Raw genomic sequence first — 23,945 nt, forward strand, 5'->3', positions numbered from 1 at the left:
GAGATGATCAAGTGTAGTAAGGTCTATAATCCAGATAAGGAGTCAGCACATCAGAGACCCATCACCAGATGATGTAAATGAATCCCTTAATTTAAAAACAGTCTCAAGCCTCTTTCCTACTTGTTTCTGTGTTCTCACCTGTTGAGAAAGTAACCTCCAAAATAAAATTATACACTTTGATACCCAATTGGAAAACAGTGATACTAATAGGGAAGCCCTTTCGAATGACTTTTTATACTTAGAAAATTGTTTTGTTTCTTTTTTTTGTATGATTTTTATTTTGGATAAACAGTTTTTTATACCCCAATAAAATCTATGAAAATCCTATAGCAAGGAGCTTTAATCATTGATCCACTAATCATTGACTTTTACAGCAGTCATGATTGTCTGAATATGTTTGATGGAGTCAGTGTCTGAATTATTACCCTAGCATTAGTACAGGTAAATAACTTTCCAATTGTTGTACTGTGCATGTGTGCACACATCTAAGTGTGTGCAGAGAAATCATTTTACTATTTTCTTCTTGACTATACATAAACATATGCAAATTTTGCTGTAGATAGTCAAAGTATATGCAAATATTTTCATGTGCACTTAGAGATAGGTGTGTTTGTGTTCACATACCAATATGTGTGAAATTGAACTCTGATAGATACATTGGTTAGTTTCAAGGTCAATTTGTAAATTTTATTCTTGAATATTTCACAGTTTTAAAATTTGGTTTGTTTATTTTATTTTGTTGTGTTGCAAGATTGGGGGAAGTGGATCTAGATCTTCAAACAGGCAAAGTAAGGGGTTTAGTACTGAGCAGCATTTCTGATTCCTCTGTACATTTTCCCTTATAATGTTGTTAATTTTTAATGCAAAAAAGAGAAACAGATTTATTTAAATGTTTTTTAAGGCTGTCTCCAGTCTTGCCAAACAAACAAAAACAAAATAAAACTAATTCCAAACAAACAAACAAACCAACAGAAAAACAGAGCTAGACCCTTAAGGGGAATCAATGATTGTACATTCTGCACATTTCAGAAATCAGAACTAAGACCACAGAATCCTGTTACCTTAGCGACCAGCAGTTCCTTATAAACAGTTCTATCCATGATAGATTCTGTTTGTTGTGATTCCCTTTTCCCCTTAATCCTGTCCTCACCTACTCAACTAAAACCAGCCAAGAAATCCAAAACATCCTGGTTAGCTTTGCTGCTCTTTCATATCTGAGGCATTACTTGGCAGTTCCTACCTCAATAAAGTTTCATTGTTTGGTATGTTGGGGAGTCTTTTCTCTCCAGTAAATGCGACATCTGGCACCAAAACCTGAAAGTGTGTACTGTCCTCTAGGACACTATTCCTTCTTCCCTTGGACCTGACAACCAGACCTCCTGTACACTGTCAGCCTCTGCACTCAGAACTGGTTCAGGATATTTCTGCCTTTCTCCTGGATTCTCTTATCTCATTTTTGGTAAGTGTCACTTCTTCTGGAGCCTTGAACTCAGCTGAAATCGTGACTGCATTTCAGGCAGAGACTTTTGTTATCAAGGGCACTAAGTGAGATAACTTATTTACTGCATCCTTGATCAAGGATACATACCCAATGTTCAGGTAATTTTTTCCCATGACTTTGACTCGTTTATTTTTTTTTAATTGAACAACTTTATTTGAAAAAAGATAAATGTACAGATTATAAGCATTTTTGCATAAAAGTTTATAAAAATATTTTTGTCAGTACTTGACTTTTTAAAAATGTTTGATAGTATGCATTAAAATCTTACTAGTTACAATGAGCATAAAGTACATGTAAAACAAGATGTAACCGGAAATAGTCAAAGTTTTCATGGTGTGTAACGATTAAGCATAATGGTTTTTTCTTTTTTTTTTTTTATTTTTTGGACTTTGTTTTTCTTGAACTTCATATAGTCTGTGAGTTGTTTCTGGAGTGTTCAGAGCTTTCAGGGGTTAGTATCGAATTAACAGTGACTGCATATTATGTCTGTTCTTTTGTGACTGGGTTACCTCACTCAGGATGATATTCTCTACATGCATCCATTTTCTTAAGTATTTCATAAACTCATTGTTTCTGAAAGCTCAGCAGTACTACATTGTGAAAATATACCAAAATTTTTGTATCCAATCATCTACTGAAGGACATCTAGGTACTTTCCAGCTTCTGGCTATTATAAATAGGGCTGGTATGAATATTGTGGTCCATGTGTCTTTGTTGTATATTGTAGATCCTCTGGGGTATATGCCCAGAAGTGGAATAACTGGGTATTCAGGTAGTACTATGGCCAATTTTCTGAGAAATTGGCAGACTGATTTCCAGAGTGGTTGTATCAGTTTAAAACCCCACCCTCAGTGGAGAAGTATTTACCTTTCTCCACATCCTTGCCAGCATCTGCTGTCATCTGAATTTTTGATCTTAGCCATTCTGCTTGGTGTGAGGTAGAATTTGAGGGTTGTTTTGATTTGCATTTCCCTGATGGCTAATGATGTCAAGCACTTCCTTAGATGGTTATCAGCCATTCGATATTCCTCAATAGAGAATATTTTGTTTCGCTCTGTATCCTAATTTTTAATAGGGTTGCTTGAATCTCTGTGTCAAACTTCTTGAATTCTTTGTATGCCTTGGATATTAGACCTCTATCAGATGAGGGGTTGGCAAAGATCTTTTCACAATCTGTTGGCTGCCATTTTGTTTTCCTGACAGTGAACTTAGCCTTACAGAAGCTTTGCAATCTCATTAAGACCCATTTGTCGATATTTGACCTTAGAGCATGAGCCAGTGGTGTTCTGTTCAGAAAATGTTCTCCTGAGGCCACGTGCTCTAAGGTTTTCCATAATTTCTCTTCTAATAGTTTCAGTGTACCTGGTTTAATGTAGAGACCTTTGATCCACTTGCACTTGTGCTTTGTACAAGGAGATAAGAAAGGGTCTATTTTCATTCTTCTGCATGCTGAGTGCCAGTTGGACCAACACAATTTGTTGAAGAGGCTGTTCTTTTTCCATTGGATGTTTACAGCTCCTTTGTCAAAAAACAAGTGACCATATATGGGAGGGATCATTTCTAAATCTTCTATTCTATTCCATTGATCCTTGTGCCAATCTCTGGACCAGTACCATGCATTTTTTTTTTTTTTTTTAGCACAATTGTCTTGTAATAGAGCTTGAGTTCATAAATGATGATTCCCGCAGATGTTTTCCTGTTGTTGATGATGGATTTCACTATTCGAGGTCTTTTGTTATTCCAGATGAAATTGAACATTGCTCTTTCCAACTCTAGGAAGAATTGGGTTGGAATTTATATGGGTATTGCATTTGAATCTGTAGATTGTTTTTAGCAAGATGGCCATTTTCAAAATGTTGATCATGCCAATCCATGAGCATGGGAGATATTTCCATTTTCTGAGATCTTCCTTGATTTCCTTCTTTAGAGATTTGAAGTTCTTGTCATCCAGGTAGGTCCTATAATTGCTTAGTTAGATTCACACCAAGGTATTTTATACTGTTTGTGACTATTTTGAATGGTATCTTTTCCCTAATTTCTTTCTCCACATGTTTCTCCTTTGAGTAGAGGAAGGCTACTGATTTGTTTGAGTTAATTTTATATCCAGCCATATTGCTGAACTTGTTTAAGGTGTTGTAATTCTCTGGTTGAATTTTTGGGGTCACTTACATATACTAACAAGTCATCCGCAAACAATGATGTTTTTACTTCTTCTTTTCCAATTTGTAATCCTTTGATTTCCCTTTGCTGTCTAATTCCTCTGGCCAGGACTTCCAGTATTATGTTGAATGGGTAGGGGGAGATTGGGTAGCTGTATCTTGTCCCTGATTTTAGGGGGATTGCTTCAAATTTTTCACCATTAAATTTGATGTTGGCTATTGGTTTGCTCTATATTGCTTTTATTATGTTTTGCTATGATCCTTGGATTCCTGTTCTTTCTTAGACCTTTAACATGAAGGAGTATTAAATTTTGTCAAATGATTGTTTCTTAGCCTCTAGTGAGATGACCATGTGGTTTTTTTCTTTGAGATTTTCTATGCGGTGTATTACGTTGATGGATTTCCGTATATTAAACCATCCTTGCATCCCAGAGATGGAGCCTAATTGATGATGGTGAATCATCATTGTGGCGTGTTCTTGGATTCAGTTTGCAAGGATTTTGTTGAGATTTTTGCTTCAATATTCATAAGTGAGACTTGCCTGAAGTTCTCTTTCCTTGTAGAGTCTTTGTGTGGGTTAGAAATGAGGGTTATTGTGGCCTGGAAAAATGAGTTATGTAGTGTTTCATCTGACTTTATTTTTTGGAATAGTTTGTAGTGTATTGGTATTAGGTTGTCAATCAATGTCTGAGAGAATTCTGCAATGAACCCATCTGGACCTGGGCTTATTTTTTGGTTGGGAGCCTTTTAATGAATGCTTCTATTTCTTTAGGTGTTATGGGATTATTTAGATAGTTTACCTGGTCCTGGTTTAACTGCAATATCTGATATCTCTCTAGGAATACACCCATTTTCTCCAGATTTTCCAGTTATGTTGAGTATAGGCTTTAGTAGTAGATCTAATGATTTCTTAAATTTCCTCAGTTTCAGTAGTTTTTTCTCCACTTTCCTTTTTGGTTTTGTTAATTTGGATATTCTCTCTTTGCCCTCTAGTTAGTCTGGTTAAGGGTTTATCAATCTTGTTAATTTTCTCAAAGAAACAGCTCTTGGTTTTGTTGATTCTTTGAATGGTTCTTTTTGTTTCTATTTGGTCAATTTCTGCTCTGAATTTGAGTATTTCTTGCTGTCTACTCTTCTTGGGTGAATCTGCTTCTTTTTGTTCTAGAGTTTTTAACTGTGCTGTCAAGTTGCTAGTGTATGCTTTCTTCAGTTTCTTTTTGGAAGCGCTCAGAGCTGAGTTTTTCTCTCAGTACTGCTTTTATTGCATCCCATAGGTTTAAGTATGATATGTTTTAATTTTCATTACATTCTAGTAAATTTTTGATTTCTTTCTTTATTTCATCTTTGACTATATAATGTTTAAAAGAACATTGTTTATTTTCCATGTTTTATATGGGCTTTTTTGTCTTTGCTGTTATTAAAAACCATCCTTATTACACAGCAATCTGGTAGGATGCATGGCAGGATTTCAGTATTCTTATATCTATTAAGGCTTGTTTTGTGACTGGTTATATGGTCAATTATGGAGAAGGTGCCATGAGGTGCTGAGAAGAACGTATATTCTTTTGTTTTGGGATGATAAGTTCTGTAGATGTCTAATAATTCCCATTGGTTCATAACCTCTGCTTGTTTCACTGTGTCCTTGTTCAGTTTCTTTTTCTATTGATAACAGTGGTGTGTTTAGGTCTTCCACTATTATTGTGTGGGGTGCAATGCATTTTTTGAGCTTTAGTAGGGTTTCTTTTATGAATATGGATGCTTTTGTATTTGTAGCATATATGTTAAGGATTGAGAGTTCCTCCTGTCAAATTTTTTCTGTAATGAGTAAAATTTGTCCTTCCTTATCTTTTTATTAATTTTTGGTTGAAAATCTACTTTATTTGATATTAGAATGGCCACTCCAGCTTACTTCTTGGTGCCATTTGCTTGAGAGGTTTTTTCCCCCAAATTTTTACTCTGAGATTTTGTCTTTTTTTTTTTTTTTTCTCTCTGAGATGAAATTCCTGTATGTAGCAAATGCTGGATTCTGTTTATGTATCCAGTCTGGTAGCCTATATCTTTTTTTTTTTTTTTAGATTGAGTACATTTATGTTAACAGATATTAAGGTATAGTGGTTCCCTTTTCCCTGTTCTTTTTGCTTTTAGAGGTAGAATTGTTCCTTTGTGTTTCTCTTGTCTTGGTTTTCTTCCTTAGGTATTTTCTTGTTTTTACTAGCATGTAGTTTTTCTCCTTGTATTGGGGTTTCCACATATAATTCATTGTACTGCTGGGTTTGGTGTCTGATATTGTGTAAATTAACTTTGTCCTAGAATATCTTGGTCTTTCCATATATGGTGATTGAGAGTTTTTCTCTATATAGCATCTTGAGCTGACACTTGTGTTCTTTTAGGGTCTGCATGATGTCTGTCCATGATACTTTAGCTTTCATAGTCTCTGTTGAGAAGTTTTGTGTGATTCTGATTGGTCTGCATTTAAAGGTTACATGGCCTTTTTCTCTTACTGCTTTTAGTATTTTTTCTTTGCTTTGGGCACTTGGCCTTTTCACTATTTTGTGTCCAGAATAATTTCTTTTCTGGTGGAACCTATTTGAAGGTTTGTAGGCTTCTTTTATGCTCATGGACACCTAATTCTTAAGGGTAGGGAAGTTTTCTTATATGATTTTTTTGAAGATATTTACTGTGCCTCTTAGTTGATATTTTTCGCTCTCTCCTATTCTTATTATCCTTAGGTTTGTCTTCTCATTGTGTCCTGGATCTCCTGGACATTTTGGGTTAGACGCTTTGGTTTTTCATCTTCTCTGACTGCTTTGTATATGATTTCAATGTTGTCTTCCACCCCTGAGATTCTCTTTTTCATCTCTTGTAGTTTGTTGGAAGTGCTTCATCTGTGACTCCTGATTTTTTTTTTAGGTTTTCTACCTCCAGCGTTTTCTCTCTTAGTACTTTATTTATAGTTCCCATTTACATTTTAAATTCTTTATTCAATTTCTCCATCTCTTTAGTTCTGTTTTCCTCTAGTTCTTTGATTTCTTTGAGTGTTTTTCTGGATTCCTCTTTAAAAGCTTCTAGTTCTTTATTTCCTCCTGTTCTTGTTGAAATATCTCTATCATCATCTTGAGGTAAGATTTCGGGTCTGAGTCTTTTTTTTCTTCAGTATTTGGCATTCTGATGTTTGTTGTGATGGGAGTTCTGGTGTTGCCAGGTTGTCTTTGTTTCCCTTGGGGATGTTCTTTCTCTTTCCTCTTCCCATCTTGTTGTCTGTTATTATAAGTGTTCTTGTTGTCAGTAATTGGTTCCCATCTCTCCTGTGTATCTGGTCTGTGTCCCTGGATCTCTGCTGTTCCCAATGGCAGATGGCCTGAGGGTTTGTTCTGCAAGAAAGGGCCCTCTGGTTGGAAACCGAGTCCCTACAGCAGAGTTCCTGCTCCCCTGAACTAATGAGGGGCATGCTTTCATGGCCCCGGCCCAGACCTTTATGTTTCCCACGTACACACAATGCAGTCTCACCAGGCCTGTGTCCCTGGTCCCTGCTCTTCCTAGTGGTAGATGGTCTGAGTGCCTGTTCTGCATGCATAGGCCCTCTGGGTGGAAGAAGTCACTAAGGCATAGTTTCTCCTCTCCTGAACCAATGGGGGGTGGTGCTTTCCAGGTGCTAGAGCCAGATCTCTCTGTGTCCTGGATACTTGCAGCACAGTCTCACCAAGTCTGTGTCCCTGGATCACTGCTGACCTCGATTCTTAAAGGCCTCCTCTCTCAAGGCAGGCCCTGCTCACTGCTTCCCACCCCTAACTCTCTGTCTCCTTCCTGCTCCCACTCCTCCTTTTACTTTGGATTTCCTTGGGATCTTCTGGTTCTCCTTAGTCACAGCCACTTTCTTTTTATTTTTTTTTTTTTTGTGAACAACTTTATTTTAAAAACAAAGATAAATGAACAGATTTTAAGCATTTTTGCATAAAAGTATACGAATACATTTTTGTCAGTGCTTGGATTTTTTTGAACTAAATTTGATAAACTCTTTCTTTCCCTCTTCTACTTGTTTGCTCAGCTCCTTTTTGCTTTTCTCATCCTTCACCCTTTCTTCAAATATGGGAAACATAACATCTAGGATGCTGCCTCATTTTGCTAGACTGCCTTCTCCAGAATCTTTGCTCCCCTGGGGCTGCAAATAGACATTAAAGGCCACCACTTTATTTTCTACTGTAATACAGCTTGGTTGGCCACAATGTGAGCTATAATATGGGTCTTGGTGGTCTAAAAGTGGAAATTCTAAATATTTAATTCAAAATTATTCAAATAAATTTTTCTATGGGGCAGAAATAGTCTGAATGAAGTTCTCTACCTTTAATTTTTATTTGCTCTCTGTACACAATTCTATTTTTGTTTATCATGTCCCCTCTATTATTAAGAGGCTACTATTACTAAGAGGCTCACAGATGTTTGCTTTCCTTTGACTTCTCTCCAGAAACAAATTTCTTTCTTTCCACTATCATCTTTCAGCCATTAACATAGAAGTCCAGGAGGCACTCTCTCCCAAAAATCCTTTCCTAAGTTTCTATAATCATCCTCCCCCTCAAGCCATACTTTCCCTTAACTTCCTACTGACCTAATCCCTCTATCAGCAAGTGTTTCCATTGGTCATGAGGGCTGTCTCCCTAACTTGAGTAGAAGCAGCAACTGTAGCTACCTGGGTCAAACATCACAGAGGAGCCCTAAGAAGTGAAGGAAGTACCTTGTCTCTCCCTCCTTCCCTTCTCTCTTTCTCTTTCTCTATTTCAACAACATTCTGACTCCATATTAATCTTTCTGGGTTTTAACAGCTACAGGATTTCCCTCAGAAAGATGTTATTTTTCTTGAATTTCTTCTTACACCACAAACTTATTATAGATAGAAAACACCTCCCCCACTGCACCACACCACCACTTACTCTACCTGTGTACTACAAAAGAGAAAATATTATTTCTCCTGGATTTTATGTGTTTTCTCCAAACTTAGATTCTCAGCTCTGAACTCTTAGATAATCTCCTTCAGGATCAAACTAAGATGCACCATCAGGATCCTCTGGACCAACTCTCTGAGAAGATTGCAACTTTCCATCTCCTGAAAGATACACTCTTGTGAGCCTTGATACTAGCCCTCTCTGACATCCAATAGGCCTGGCCTATATGTTTTTAAAAAGGTCAGAATAGCTCTTGGGGTCCTAAGCTAGATAAAGTGTCTTACACCCACCCTTCTGTATAAATTTCTAAGCATCTGAGCCATCTGTAAAACTGACACCCCTTCCAACAAAACCTTGTTTCAGAGACCTTGCTGTCCCAGAAAGGTGATATTTGGGCTTAGAGCAGGAACTTAGTATCCACTGATCAAAAGCCAAATGCTCTTCTCTCCAACTTATTATCTTCTGACTGTCTCTTGCTCTACTCTTTTGCTTTTCTGTTCCAACTTCCTAGAAATTCCCAGCCTGTCATTAGACCATCTTCCCATGTGAAAACAAAGACTTTTCCTCTCTTTGGGACCTCTTACGTAAAAATTTTACATATTCTCCAGTGCAAAATACTTACTTTAAATTTGATGTTTTTCTTTTCTGCCATTTTATCACCCTTCTACTTTTCAATACACTATGTGTCAATAAGCTCAAATTCTCCAAGTGTTGGCATTTTGATATTTTGGTGTGCTGAAAACAACAATGATCAGGCAAGGTTTTTAACTGTACTTTCTGGTTTCTCTCTGGCTGCCCAAAGCCTACTAACCTAACCTTTTCTTACTATCAGTCCAGTTGGTTACAGTCAATTACATCCTCAGTAAGAGAGGCAAATCGTCTAGCAAGATATCTGATTCACAAAAGATCAAATAAGACTGTAGTTCGTCACATATTAAACACACTTGGGAGGATTTCCTTTCTAGAATTGACAGTACCATTTGGCCATAAAGAAAGGGTGAGAAATCTAACACTCTCAGCTCAAGAAAACCTAAAAAAAAAAAAAAAAAGGAATGTCACCTTCACTTTTACATATACCTGGCACCCCTATTGTGTGGTATGTGTAAATGAGATGGTGACTCTTTATAAGCCCCACTGAGTATTGGACATTTAAAATAATCTCAGATTTCTTCAGACCTTTCACAGACCAATCACTGATTGTCTCACTGATGTACTTGGGACAGCAACTGCGGGCCCAGTTTTACAGCAAAGTTTCACCAAATCATTCTTGAGGAAATATCCTTGAAGGATGCCCTCAATGCCTTCCTTGTACTCCCTAAATCACTCAGCTTAACCTCTAATCATACTACCTGCATCCTCTGGCTTCTTCCCCAAAGTTTGCTAATGGAAGCTATATAATATTTTCTATAAATGCACACCCTCTGCTTCATGATCCTCCCCTTTTACCCCATTCTGTCCCTGTCCCTCTCCCAGTCCCTTCTGTCTGTCTCTCTGCCTCTGTCTGTCTCTCTTTGTCTGTCTTTCTTTGACTGTCTCTCTCTGTCTGTCTCTCTGTCTCTGTCTCTGTCTGTCTCTGTCTCTTTGTTTCTCTCTCATCTTTTTTACTGTGGAACAAAAAGAGTGCTGGCACTATGATATTCATAAATAATGACCCCATCCATTTATAAGCATTGCTATCATTCTATCCCAAATAGTGTCTACTTCCTGTGTGTATCCAGCTTCAGGGGAGGCAATATGAGATTGGATCATATGATTAGATCCTAGAGCCAATATGTGAAACTAATAACAATCAAGTGCTCAGGTAGAAAACTTTCAATGATACAGAAACAGACCTCTTCTCTGGGTTACAGGAAAAGCAAAGGAGGAACCTGTCTCTTGAAGAATATTCTTATTACATCAACCAGTCAGATCAGGTACAAATGAAAATTTAAAATCTCCAAAACATATCTGGCTGTCTATAGTTCAGTGGAGATTCATTACCTAATGGGCCATGGCATGTCTTTAGAAGCAGTGGGTCATGGCTTCTGCCCCTTCAGGGAACAATTTAATGAATCCTCCTCATCCTCATAGCTGCCCTACGCCTCCTTAAAGGTGTTCAAACCCTATTAATCCAAATAATCTACCACAGAGCTAACTAACTCTTTCTAACCTTTCTATCGTTTTCCTTAAACCACCCTCAAGTTTTCCTGAAGCAGAGGAAAGACATGTGCCAGGCATGCCCAGCCTTTGGGGATGCAGAGTCAACATCTCTACCCAACTAACTAGAAGAGACTATAAAATCCTCACAAATAGTCTGTACAGAGAAACAAAAACTTCTTGTTCTGCACATCTCAGGAATCTGATCTAAGACCACAGCAATCTCTTATCTTAAGTCCAAAATAACTTGTTATCTTCATGAACAGAAATCTCCTCATAAAAATGTAATTGCAACAGTTTCCTGTTTGCAGAAGGTCTCTCTCCCTGAATGCTCAACTGATTTTCTGTTATCTTACATAAACCATTCTATAAAAACAAAAACTCCAATTTTAGGGTTACATATCTCTCGTCACTTAAACATAGCCTGGCAGCTAATACCACAAAAAACCTCCCTATTTTCTCATCTGCATAGTTACGGTCATCCTGATCGCCTCAAACTTTACACTTTTATCAATATTCACAATTTTCTACTGTATCTGAATAACAAAATGATTCAAAATTTAAATCTTAAAAACTTGGAATTTTGTCACCCTTTGTCATTATTATGAGTACATCTATAAATTATTTTAGAATAACTTGTAACTAAAATGCAAATGAAATGACATATTTTTAATATAGCATCGTTTTGCTATTCTAATCAGTCCTGTCAACAAAATTATTTCTCTTAAACATACTATATATAAATATTTAAATTCACTTTAATACTATAACATTTTAATTTGTAAAGAAATTTAATTCAGCTCTGATCACATACAAAGACATAGTTCTCTGTGATATGGCTGGAATACAGATACATTCTTATTAGTCATATTTAATCCCTCTGGCTAAAATTTTTTGATTAATCTCAAACCATGTTTGAGGTATAGACAAAGTGACAAATCAAAGAATAATTTGACAGAGTGAGTCAGAAATAGTATATGCCCAACACACACACACACACACACACACACACACACACAGAGAGAGAGAGAGAGAGAGAGAGAGAGAGAGAGAGAGAGGAAACTGAAACTATTTAAGAGAAGAGTCAGGAGAGAGAATCAGTCCAGACATTTGAGTTCAAATCAGTTCAATTTAGTGCCTTTCAGAATTAAGTCACTTGGGAGTCAGTGTAGTGCAGTGGAATTAAATTCATTTATAACTTTGTGCAGTTCAGCACAGATGAGCAGAGGCAGTCAAAGCAAAAGAATAAGAAGGAGCCAAAACATAAGAACAAATTGCCAGAATTAGTTTGAGGCCAAGCAGAGCAATTACTGTGAAGTTGGCAGAATCCAGTAAATATCAGTCAGTTTGGAAGTAAGTTTGAACTAGATCATCTGAGTTGAACAAGCCAGCCACACTTCAGAAAGAACTAGAAAGTGTGAACTTATTAAGCATTAAGCCTCTGAAAAGACAATTACATCAGGTGAATAAATGTTACATTTACATTAATTGGTTTTTATAAAACCTACACAGAAAAACATAGATTAAATAAACTTATGCCACTCACAGTGACATAGATCTCGAGAAGAACAGAACACTAACAAAGCCCTCAGTACCAGGCAAAAGAAACTTGATATACCAGACACACAGCGCTGGCAAGAATGGGGTGAGAACGATTCCAGATAGCCAGGGGGCAGAGAGATCTCAGCAGAGCACACAGAAAGTTCTTGCCTGCCTGGCTTGATGCAGGGACCCAGGAACCCAGCAATGGGTTCACTGTTCCCATCAGGTGGCTTTTGGGGTGCACAACAGGCGCTTAGACCATCTGCTGCCAGGAAGAGCAGAGACCCAGACACACAGGACTGGCAAGAACGGAATGAGAAGGGGTTCCAACTAGCCAGGGGGAAGAGAGATCTCAGCAGAGCACGCTGAAAGTGCACACCTGGCAGGCTTGATCCAGGGAACAAGGAACTCAGCATTGGGCCCTCTATTCCCAGCCTGCTGTTTTTGAGGTGCACAACAGGTGCTTGGACCATCCTTCACCAGGAACAGTGGAGAGCCAGGGACACAGGCTAGGTACAAAGAAAAGGCAAGAACCAATCACTGACAAGATGGCAAGAGGAAACCAAAAGAAATTACACAAGAGAAACTAAGACAACCTGGCAACAATAGAACCCAGCTCTCCCATAACAACAAAGAGCAGAATGCCAAACACCCCAGAAAAAGAAGACTCAGACCCGAAATCCTGCCTCAAGATGATGATAGAGATCCTTAAACAAGAACGGGAAGAAAAGCATAAAGAGTTAGGAGCTTTTAAGAAGAAATGAGATAAATATTCAAAGAACTCAAAGAACTAGAAAAAAATAGAACCAAAGAAGTCAAGGAATGAAAGAAGTAATTTAAAACAGAAATTGACACAATAAAGAAAACACTAAAAGAGACAACCATAGAGGTAGAAATCCTAAAAAAGAAATCAGGAGTCACAGATGCAAGGATTTCCATCAGACTACAAAAGATGGAAGAGAGATTCTCGGGGGCTGAAGACTACATTAAAAATATAGACTAAAAAGTCAGAGAAGATGCAAAAACCAAAAAGCTCCTAACCCAAAATGTCCAGGAAATCCAGGAAACAATGAGAAGACCGGATAATAGAAATAGAAGAGGGAGAAGAATATCAACTAAGGGGCAAAGTAAATATCTTCAACAAAATCCTGGAAGAAAACTTACCTACCCTTAAGAATGAGTTGACCGGGAGCATAAAAGAAGCCTACAGAACTCCAAAAAGGTTGGACCAGAAAAGAAATTCTTCCTGACACATAAAAGTCAAAACAACTTCTATTTTTGGGATCATGTGATTTTAAGACACAATCTTATTCAAGTTCTGCCTAATCTGAAAGCTCGATACTTGTGGACTAGTTCCCCAATACTACGAAATACTATTCAAACTGACAAGAAATGGATAAAAGTATTAGGCTAACCCATTTGTGATATGTGCTAATCACAGAAATAGCCAGCATGCCAAGATATCCATATATTTTTATAATTTCAAGCATCTGTCTATGGAGACTTAAAGCCTAGTAATAAGGGGTAAAAACATGCATGATATTAGAAACCTAGCCAACTACCTGGGAGTAGTGAGGTAATGGATCTTAGGAGAAAATTTACTTTCACTTTGCTAAGCCAGCATAATTTTTTAACTATATATAAATATTATCGTTATATCAACAGATCAGTATAGCTCTCACCTGTCATCACAAAAGCTTCTGTCTACAGACAATTGAATTAAAACTACAATTAGATAGGATGGAAAGATCAATGAACTACAGATACCCCAAGCACAATGGACATATGTGCATAATGAGTCCTCGATCTGTGGCTCAGAGAACATAGAGAATGTGGGAGTTGCAAAACCCAAAATAAAAAGAAGTCTGCAATAAAACTGTCTTTCCTACAAATGGCTCCATAAATTTAATCTGAACAATAGCAGTATCAATAGATGTGCTAATGTGCACTGAGGAAAAGCTCTCAGAATCCCACTCATTGATGAAGAGCAATGGATACCTAAGGGCCGCTGAACCAGAGAGAATTACCCTCCCCTAAGTATTACTTCCAATTAGCTAATCCAGAAAATATATACATATATAAAACAAAAATAGATTTTTCAGGTTGTATTGTATTTATGCATTGATAGTCATATATATGCATGGATGTTTGCAAATAATAATTAAAGAGAAAGAACCTATAGCATAGAATGGCATTACAGAAAGTGTAAATGCAAGCGAATATAGGGAGAAAAGAAATGGGGGAGTTCAATGTTACATTTTAATAAAAAATTAAAGATGAATAAATAAATATAAAATTGTCAAAAAAATCTTTACACACCAAGAAAACTTTGACTATTTCCAGGTTGCATCTTGTTTTCCATGTACTTTTTGCTCATTGTAACTAGTGGGATCTTGATCACACTATCAAACCTTTTAAAAAAAGAAAAACCAAGTACTGACAAAAATGTATTGTATACTTTTATGCAAAAAATGCTTAAAATCTGTACATTTATCTGTTTTTAAAATAAAGTTGCTAAAAATTGTCTTTATTTTTTATATACATAGAGAGTATTTTTTGGAAAATAACTATGTATAATAAATTATGAGCAGGTTCCCTTCCTCATCCCTACTTCCCTTTTTAATTCCTAATGCATCCAATTCTTCACCTTTAATGGTGGATACTGGTGAAGGCTATTATTAGGCACCAGCTTGACTTCTTTTTGAACAATGAGACAATGGAGTGTTGTCTCTAGAAATAGGGCCTTATAGTCAGGTTTTTTCTCACATAGCCTTGACTATAGCCTGAGTTATTTGAAGATTTTCATGAGACCCATGAAATTACTTCAATTAGAAGTAACCCATCCCTGAACCTGTAGGTTTCATTTGGTGGCAAGGAATGTCTAGTTATAGATTTTTCCTCTCACCCCACATTATTTCTTGATTCCACTTAGATTTCATTTGTGTGTGTGTGTGTGTGTGTGTGTGTGTGTGTGTGTGTGTGTGTGTGGTGTGGTGTGTTGTTGTTGTACTAGGTTATATGTCTCTCCTTATATTTCCTCTACTAGCTTTATCCTCCCTCTCTTTCTCTGTTTTAGACTCCTATTCTAGTCTCCCCCCTGGCTCTCCATATCTATATATTCTATTTCTCTTACTTGGGAGACCCTCTCCTCTCCCCTTGTCTCTTAAACTACATAATTTCTGTGTTATTGTTGGGATAATGTCTTGGGTATTGTATATAAATCTGATGATCAGTATTTATGCTGGGGCAGGGTTAGAGGAATTATGGGAGTCAGGAGTGAGGAGATTTGCCATACAAATATGTAGAAAGTTGAACTTCTGGAATAAAGGAGAGGGAACCAACCATTTTGCAGAACTTAGAATAGTATATATGGGTTGTTAATATGATTTAAGAACTAGTTGGGGACCAAACCAAAGCTAGTGCCATAGCCTTCATAAATAAATAAGTCTATGTGTCCTTCTTCAGAAGCTGGGTCTCACTAGGAAAAACCAAAATAGTTACAAATGGCACCCAACAAGGGGTTCATAGAATCCTTCCTTAGAGCCTGAGAACTCTAGGATGGAAGACAGGGAAGGAGCAGGGAAATCCCAGAGAGGTAGTGCAAAGCACAGCTCTGTTAAAAAGCCACTGATAGTTATACAGATTGAAAGAAACACTTGCATAGGTCATGAATTCAGTTTAAGAAAGGTTTCTGAGACTTTAGCATTGTAGGCACTCAGTTTACCATTAACAGCACAACCACAGGATATGTGGTGGTGGAGGTCATTGTTCAAATTTGAAATAAATAGTTAGATTTGACCTGGAGAGACCTGCTAAAACTTTTGGCAGAAGACATAATAGAAAAATAAAAATAATAAACAAGAGCAAGAAGAAGAAAAAAAAGTAAAACAGACAAAGACAATAAATAAAGAGACAACAACAAAACAAAAACAAGTAAATGATATGCTGATCTCTCTACATGGGTAAAGCTTTGAGACTTGCTGAGACATGAAAATTCCACTCAATAGCTAATAGATCTTGCTGAGTACAGAGTCCTCAGGACCTAGTATTTTATGCTACCCTCTTAAATGACATGGATGAAAATTTATATAACAGTTTTTGCTGTACATTCCAAACTAACTTATAAAGAATAATAATATTAAAAAAAACCTCTTACCTGCTCAAACAAAGAAGGAAGAATCTTTATTTGATTTGTATCCACTTTCCCATCACACAGAGACTGGACAACAAGTGATACAATTAGCTTTCTTGAGACTTGGCTAATATTCATCTTTTCTTAGGGCACCCAAAAACAAACATTAAACCCAAATAGCAGGAAACATTTTTAGAGAATGATGACCTATTCCAAACAGTAGAATCAGGTATTATTTGTCACTCAATGACATGTGTTTGGCATCATGTAATGGGGAGCTGCACAAGTTGTTGATGTTCTTGGTCAGAAAGGAGACAAAATATAAGAGGTTAGATTCAGGAATCTTCTTTTATCTTTCTTTTTCATTTCTATATCCCTCTTTCTCTCCTATATATCATTAGGGAGAGAACAGTGGAAAGTCATGAAAAGTAAGAAGAGGAGATATTGGAATGATATAATAAAAGGATAAGTCTAAGAATGAGGTCAATGGTAGAGATAAGGTTAAGAAGAAACTGTAAGGGTAAAGGTAAGATACTTGTAAAAATAATGAATTGTTCTGCTCCCCTTCATTTTGCTCAAATCTTCTGTCTTATTCTCTTTCTCATTGTATGTGTCACTGTGTCTAGCTTGTTCTCTTGGCAATCTGACTCTGTAAAACTGCCTTCTCCCCACCTCCCTCTAACTGTTCTGATCTGTTAAGTCATCATTCTTTCTTGTCTGTTTTTGTGAGAGTTAGACATATCCTATCTCTCAATCATCTCTCAAGTGTTTTCTTGGTTCATCACTTTTTCTGCCATGCAGATAGATACATACATGAATAAATCCTTTTACAAACTAACTTTACCATCTCTATATAGGACTATATGGGTGTTTATATTCAATACAGAGGCATGTCATTCCAGCAATATATGTGATCCCATGCAAGAGCAGCTATGTTGCTGAATTCAAATTTATCAACAGAGGTAGATATATCTATTCCCAGATTCCTGAGAAACTTCCACACTTATTACCATAGTGGCTGTACAAGGTTTTACCATCACCAGCAATGGACAAATGCCCTCCCTTATTTCATATCCTCAACAGCATTAGCTGTCATTTGTTTTATTGCTTTTGCCCATTTGACTTGTATAACATGAAGCTTCAAAGCAGTTTTGATTTGTGTTTCCCTGGTGGCTGAGATTGTTAAATATTCTTTAAATGTTTCTCATAAGTTTCTGTTTTATCTTTTGAGAACCCTCTGTTTTGTTTTACATCCCATTTTTAATTGGGTATATTTTTCTTCAGGTCCATTGTTTTAGTTATTTTTAAAAATTTAATTGTTTTTAATATTTTATTGGATATTTTCTGTATTTACATTTAAAATGTTACCCTGTTCCCCCTCCCATCTGTCCTGCCCCTCCACTTGATTCCTTGAAGGGCCACCCTCTGCCAATCATTCTCTCTATCTACCTCCGTGCCTTGTCATTCCCCTACTCTCAGAAAATTCACCTTCACTGGAACAAGGGCCTCTCCTCACACTGATGCCAGACAATGCTATCCTATGCTACATATGCAACAAGTGTCATGGGTCTCTCAATGTGTGCTCAATGGTTGGTAATTTAGTCCATAGGAGTGGTGGAGGATTTAATTGGTTGATAATGTTGTCTTCCCATGATGTTGTTAACCCTTTTAGCTCCATCAGTCCTTTCTCTACAACCTTCATTGGGATCTGTCTGTTCAGTCTGAAGGTTAGCTACAAGTATCCTCTGCTGGATCTGTTTGACTCTGGCAGAGTCTTTGAGGAAGCGTCCATATCTGGATCCTGTCAGTAAGCACTTCTTGTCATCAGCAAGAGGGCTTGGGTATGGTGAATGCATACAGGGTAAATCTCCAGATGAGCCAGCCTCTGATTTATCTTTTCCTCAATTTCTGCTCCTCTATTTGCCTTTGTATTTCCTCCCCTGAGTGTTCTGTTCTACCTTCTAAGAAGAACTGAGGCATCCACATTTTGGTCTTTCTTCTTTATAAGCTTCATAAGTTCTGTGAATTGTTTCTTGGGTATTCAGAGCTTGAGGGGCTAGTATCTGCTTATCAGTGAGTGCAAGCAATGTATGTTCTTTTGTGACTGGGTTACCTCACTCAGGATGATATTTTCTAATTACGTACATTTTCCTAAGAATTTCATAATGTCATTGTTTCTAGTAGCTGAGTAGTAATCATTGTGTAAATATATCACAATTTCTGTTTTCATTCTTCTGTTGAAGAACATCTGGGTTGTTTCCAGCTTTTGGCTATTATAAATAAGGCTGCTATGAGCATGGTGGTGTACTGTTCTTTGTTTTATGATGGAGAAATTTTGTGTATATGCCCAGGAGTAGAATACCTGGGTCTTTAGGTAGTACTATATCCAATTTTCTGAAGAAACCTCCAGACTGATTTCCAGAATGGTTGTACCAGCTTACAATCCCGCAAACAATGGAGAAGTGTTCCTCTTTCTCCACATCCTAGTCAGCACCTGCTCTCTCCTGAGTTTTTGATCTTAACCCTTCTGACTGGTGTGAGGTTGAATTTCAGGGTTGTTTTGATTTGAATTTCCCTGATGACTTGATCTCAGAGATCCCCTTGCTTCATTGTCATAAGATCCATAGCCTCTATGCCTCAAGATGAGGATCACAGGTGAGCCTCCCAATTCTGGATTGTGGTTCATTCCAGATATAGTCAAGTTGACAACCAAAAATAGCTGCTACAAATGTTAAATGATGTATACATTATAAATATTTTTACCCTCTCTATTTTCTGCATATAAAGTTTAACTCTTGGCAGTTAACATGCATATATTTTCACTGACAGTATGACTAGTTCATGTGGTGTTTGCCTTTGCAACTTTAATGTCTCTCTACATTAGAAGATATCTTAAATATTGTCAAAAATATTTTCAGTTGGGAAACATATGCATCAGCATTGGTAAGAACTTCATAATAATTTTTCTGTCTCTTAGACAAATCAAAGTATGATCTCAAAGACTTCACTCTGAGACAAGTCTATGCACACAAATTGTTATTGCAAGAATAGAGACATCTCTATTTATCTAAATGTATAAATTTCTACTTGCTGTATTACACAAATATGAACTACTATTTGTCTAATACTGTTTATATTCTCAATATTACTATAATAGGAAGGTAGTATCATACCCATTGTACATCTAAAAACACAGAAATAAACATATTAAATTGTTAATTGATTCATAACTAGTAGATGAAAAATAATGGCTAAAATCAAACTGGGTTTAATAACAATGCCAAATTTTAATTGTTTTCAACCTTCAGTTTTGGTTTTGTTCTTAAAAAATCTTAAATGAATATTGTGAAGTACAAAAATATCTGCCACCCATTTTACATTTCCAATTCTATCATTCCTCTAAAGAATCTCCCTCCAGCACCCATACAGTTTAAATAACATAATAAATCTAGTTAATGCTACTAATACATGTGTGTGTGTGGGGGGGGTGTATCATCTTTCAGTCAAGAATGTAAAACATACCAAGTGGCTATATACTCTTATGTGTATGTGTATGGGTAGGTGTATAGACCTTAACTCAGAAATGTGAATCACACCAAGGGGCCACAAAGACCATTTCTTTGTTTCTCCAGAAACAATGAACTGCCAGTAGCTTTGTAGTGAGGTTTAGGGCTGGGAAGTCGCATCGCCTATATATGGGGAGATTTTTGCTGCCTTCATCTTGTGCAGACACCCATAGACTTTGTATGTCCATGAGTGTGATAGGCATGTCATTTCCAGGAAATGGTGCTTCATAGCACTTCCGCTCAGTAAGACTCTTACACATTTTTCTTATGCCTGGCCTGTGGTGGTGGTTAGAGGAAAATGGTTGTCCTACTTAGGAGTTAACACTCAGTTTCTGATTTTTAACACTTTGGCTATTTGTGATGATATGCATTCATGGTAAAAATAAAATTCTCTAACCAAGGTTGACAGTGGTGAGTTATTTAGGCATAAATATAAACTATCAGTTATTAAGTGAGAATTCCAATGGAATATTTGGCATATCTTTATCAAATTTACGGGTCAGATAGGTGATGACAGAGGTCTTGTAAACAACACAACCTTTTGAAATTGTTGTCATATGGCTAGAAGATGCTAGGGGTGGTGAATAAGAAAGGATATCAATACTTTTCACATTATTAGATGTGACATGCGACATTTCAAAGTTGTTAAGTAAAATGGGCTGACTGAAACAATGGCAGCATGACTCTTATGTGGTCAGTAATCATTTTATGACTTATTTAGAAGACTTTCCACTAAAAGCAATTTCATTCTAGGTACTACAATTTGGTAAGAAAAATAAAAATAGTCCATGCCTGGTAGATTCATGGACTTAGTGCAGAATTTGCTATTTTTTTTAATGATTATGCTGTCCAAATGTTAAGGCCTTCATTCTATTTATGTTTTATAATTCTGCCTCTCTTTTTCAAAGTCTAGTATGTTTTAATCTATTTTTTGGTGACTACAGTATTAAAGAAATAGTATATCAAATGTATGTTCTCTTTTTAAGAACATTTTCCTTTTTTATTTTTTATCAAAAAACATTTTTTTTTTTATTCTAAATGACAATCTGTTTTCACAAGCATATACGTTTCTGCTCAGAGGTACAGGGAAAACCTTTGTCCTTTTTTTTTTTACTTGTATACAGTCCAATAAAATGCATGAATTGATAAATACTTTCTATTGATATACATTCAAAGATGTAAGCAAATATGAGAATATATGTATATGGGTTTATTATTTACAATTATTTTATAAGATTAATTTTGTAGCATATGTGTATGTATATATGCACACAAACACTCACATATATATGTGTAAATGTGCAAAATGCATTTTTAGCTTTTTAATTTTCAGGTTTTATTTTGAATTTTTAACATGAGTTATGTATTTAGTTTATAGAATAGATTTGACCTATTGTTTCAGCATTAGGAGTGAAAACTGTTCAATATTATCATAATTATTTTTAAATAAGTAATAAAAATCTTAATGGCTTACAGAGTTAAACAGAATTTATTTAAACCCGGTTTATAAAGTTTACAAAATTTTATAAACTCTTAATGAAACAAATTTAAATGCAAGTTATTCACTTTTCTCTATTTAAAAAAAAACATAAGACCTATTGTTAAAGACTTCATTCCACAAACTCCAGAATCAAATTTTTTGTTTAAGACTCAAGCTGGAGGTGACCAAGAAACCTTCTTCGTGACATTTAGCTATCACAATATGTAAAGGTGCAAAGCAAGCTGCCAAGAGAGAAAGACAATCAACAGTGTTACCCACTTGTAAAACCTATAAACCACAACATGAACTGCACTGAAAGGTATCCACAAGGGTAAAATAGGGTATTTATGTTTTGGGATAAACAAACAGCTGTCTTTTTAAGGTCCACTCAATAGAATAGAATGTAAATTTAGACAACTACATTTATGTACTTAGAGCACAGTCCAAGAAGAGTACATCCTAATTCCAACTCCATAATCCTGTACAGCTCCAGGTTACTTGTCAACAGAAAGCATAGCTCTTACCCATCATCAAAGAAGCTGTTTCTTGCAACAGATGTAGTTTATAACAAATTTTTATATAACTAAATTAAAAAACAAAGGTTATTAAATTGAGAAGGGTTTGTGGAGACATTAAAGGACTTAAATGAGAGGTAACTAGAGATGTAAATTAGGTAACTACAGTTCCCATACATAAAATTGTGTTCTCAAAAGATATAATTTATGTTTTAAAGTAGCCTTAAATGTTTAATTTTAATGTAATCATTCAGGTTCCATCAAATCAATGAGTTATGTTCACCTTTAAAATATAAAGATAGCCTTTTCAAAGAAAAAGAAATCTGAATGATGTACTGAAGATGTGATATACTAGTGAACCCTTAAGTAATAATAAATATTGTTTCCTGGTTTTTGTATAGATAAGATTATTTGAAACTATGAGAGTTTGGTTGTGTGACTATGTTTGTTTTGATATTTTGTTGCCTTCTGAAGAAAAACAAGATGTAAGCTAAATAGATTTTTTTCAAATGTGAGCATTTGTGTGTGTGTGTGTCTGGGTGTGTGTGTGTGTGTGTGTGTGTGTGTGATATTAGTACATTGCTATTAAAATTTGGTGAGTGCCAATTTGGCCCAATAATGACAAAGTTTTTCCTATTAATCATCTGGTTTCAGTCATAGAGTTAACATTTATTTAAATGTTCTGCTTGCTTTAAAGTTAACTGTTTTTGTAATTCAGTTAGCAAATAAGTGAGAAAAAACACATTTCCGTTTTATACATTCTAAGCCTGCCAAAAACATATTACAGCATTCATAGATTTATGGGTACAACTTATTAAACATTAATCTTGGAGATGCTAGAAGGATTAATATTTCTAAATCTTCAATTATGTTTTATAAGTAAAATACATTCTAAATAAATTTTTAAAAAGCAAAACTTTTTATCCTAAGAAGCCATAATTTATACTTACAAAGATGCCCCGCCTGTATTTGTCACATTGACATGTATTTGAAAGCATTTCAAAGGCCTGATAAAAATAGTATTCTAAAGTACTGTCATAAACTAAAAAAAGTGATATGAAGTATAGTCTAATAAAATGTTAAAAAACATTGATGGCAGATCATCTATATTTACATTCATGTTAAATTAGGTATAAGTAATCGAAGTATTTAAGATAAACTTATAATTTAAAATTTTTTACATAGAAAAGATGAAATGCATTCTGTAACTTCTTCAGTTCACTCAAGCACACTGTCAAAGCAGAGACACTAATAACATAAAAATGTTTCTCAAGTGACAGAATTTCTGATATCAATGTGTGATAGTATCTTTTAGTATACATCTAAAAATTCTGAGACTTAATAACTCAAGAGCTAAGAAATGAGCATCATGGAAATTTTTGGTATTTCATTGTTTAATTTTTACACACCAAGAAAACTTTGACTATTTTCATGTTATATTTTGTTTTACATGTACTTTATGCTTATGGAAACTAGTAAGATTTCAATACCTACTATCACATCTTTAAAAAAAAAAACCAAGTACTGACAAAAATATATCCATATATATATTTTAATTGAACAACTTTATTTTAAAAAACAGAGATAAATGTACAGATTTTAAAAGCATTTTTGCAGAAAAGTATATGAATACATTTTTATCAGTACTTTTTTTAAAGGTTTGATAATATGCATTAAAATCTTACTAGTTACAATGAGTATAAAGTACATGTAAAACAAGATGTAACTGGAAATAGTCAAAGTTTTCTTGGTGTGTAAAAATTAAGCATAATGATTTTTCTTTCTTTCTTTTATTTTTGTCTTTGTTTATCTTGAACTTCATATAGTCTGTGAGTTGTTTGTGGAATATTCAGAGATTTCTGGGGTTAGTATCCAATTATCAGTGACTGCATATTATGTCTGTTCTTTTGTGACTGTGTTACCTCACGCAGGATGATATTCTCTAGATGCATCAATTTTCTTAAGAATTTCATAAAG

Source organism: Micromys minutus (genome assembly GCF_963924665.1).
Source record: "Micromys minutus genome assembly, chromosome: 5".
Classification (NCBI taxonomy): Eukaryota; Metazoa; Chordata; class Mammalia; order Rodentia; family Muridae; genus Micromys; species Micromys minutus.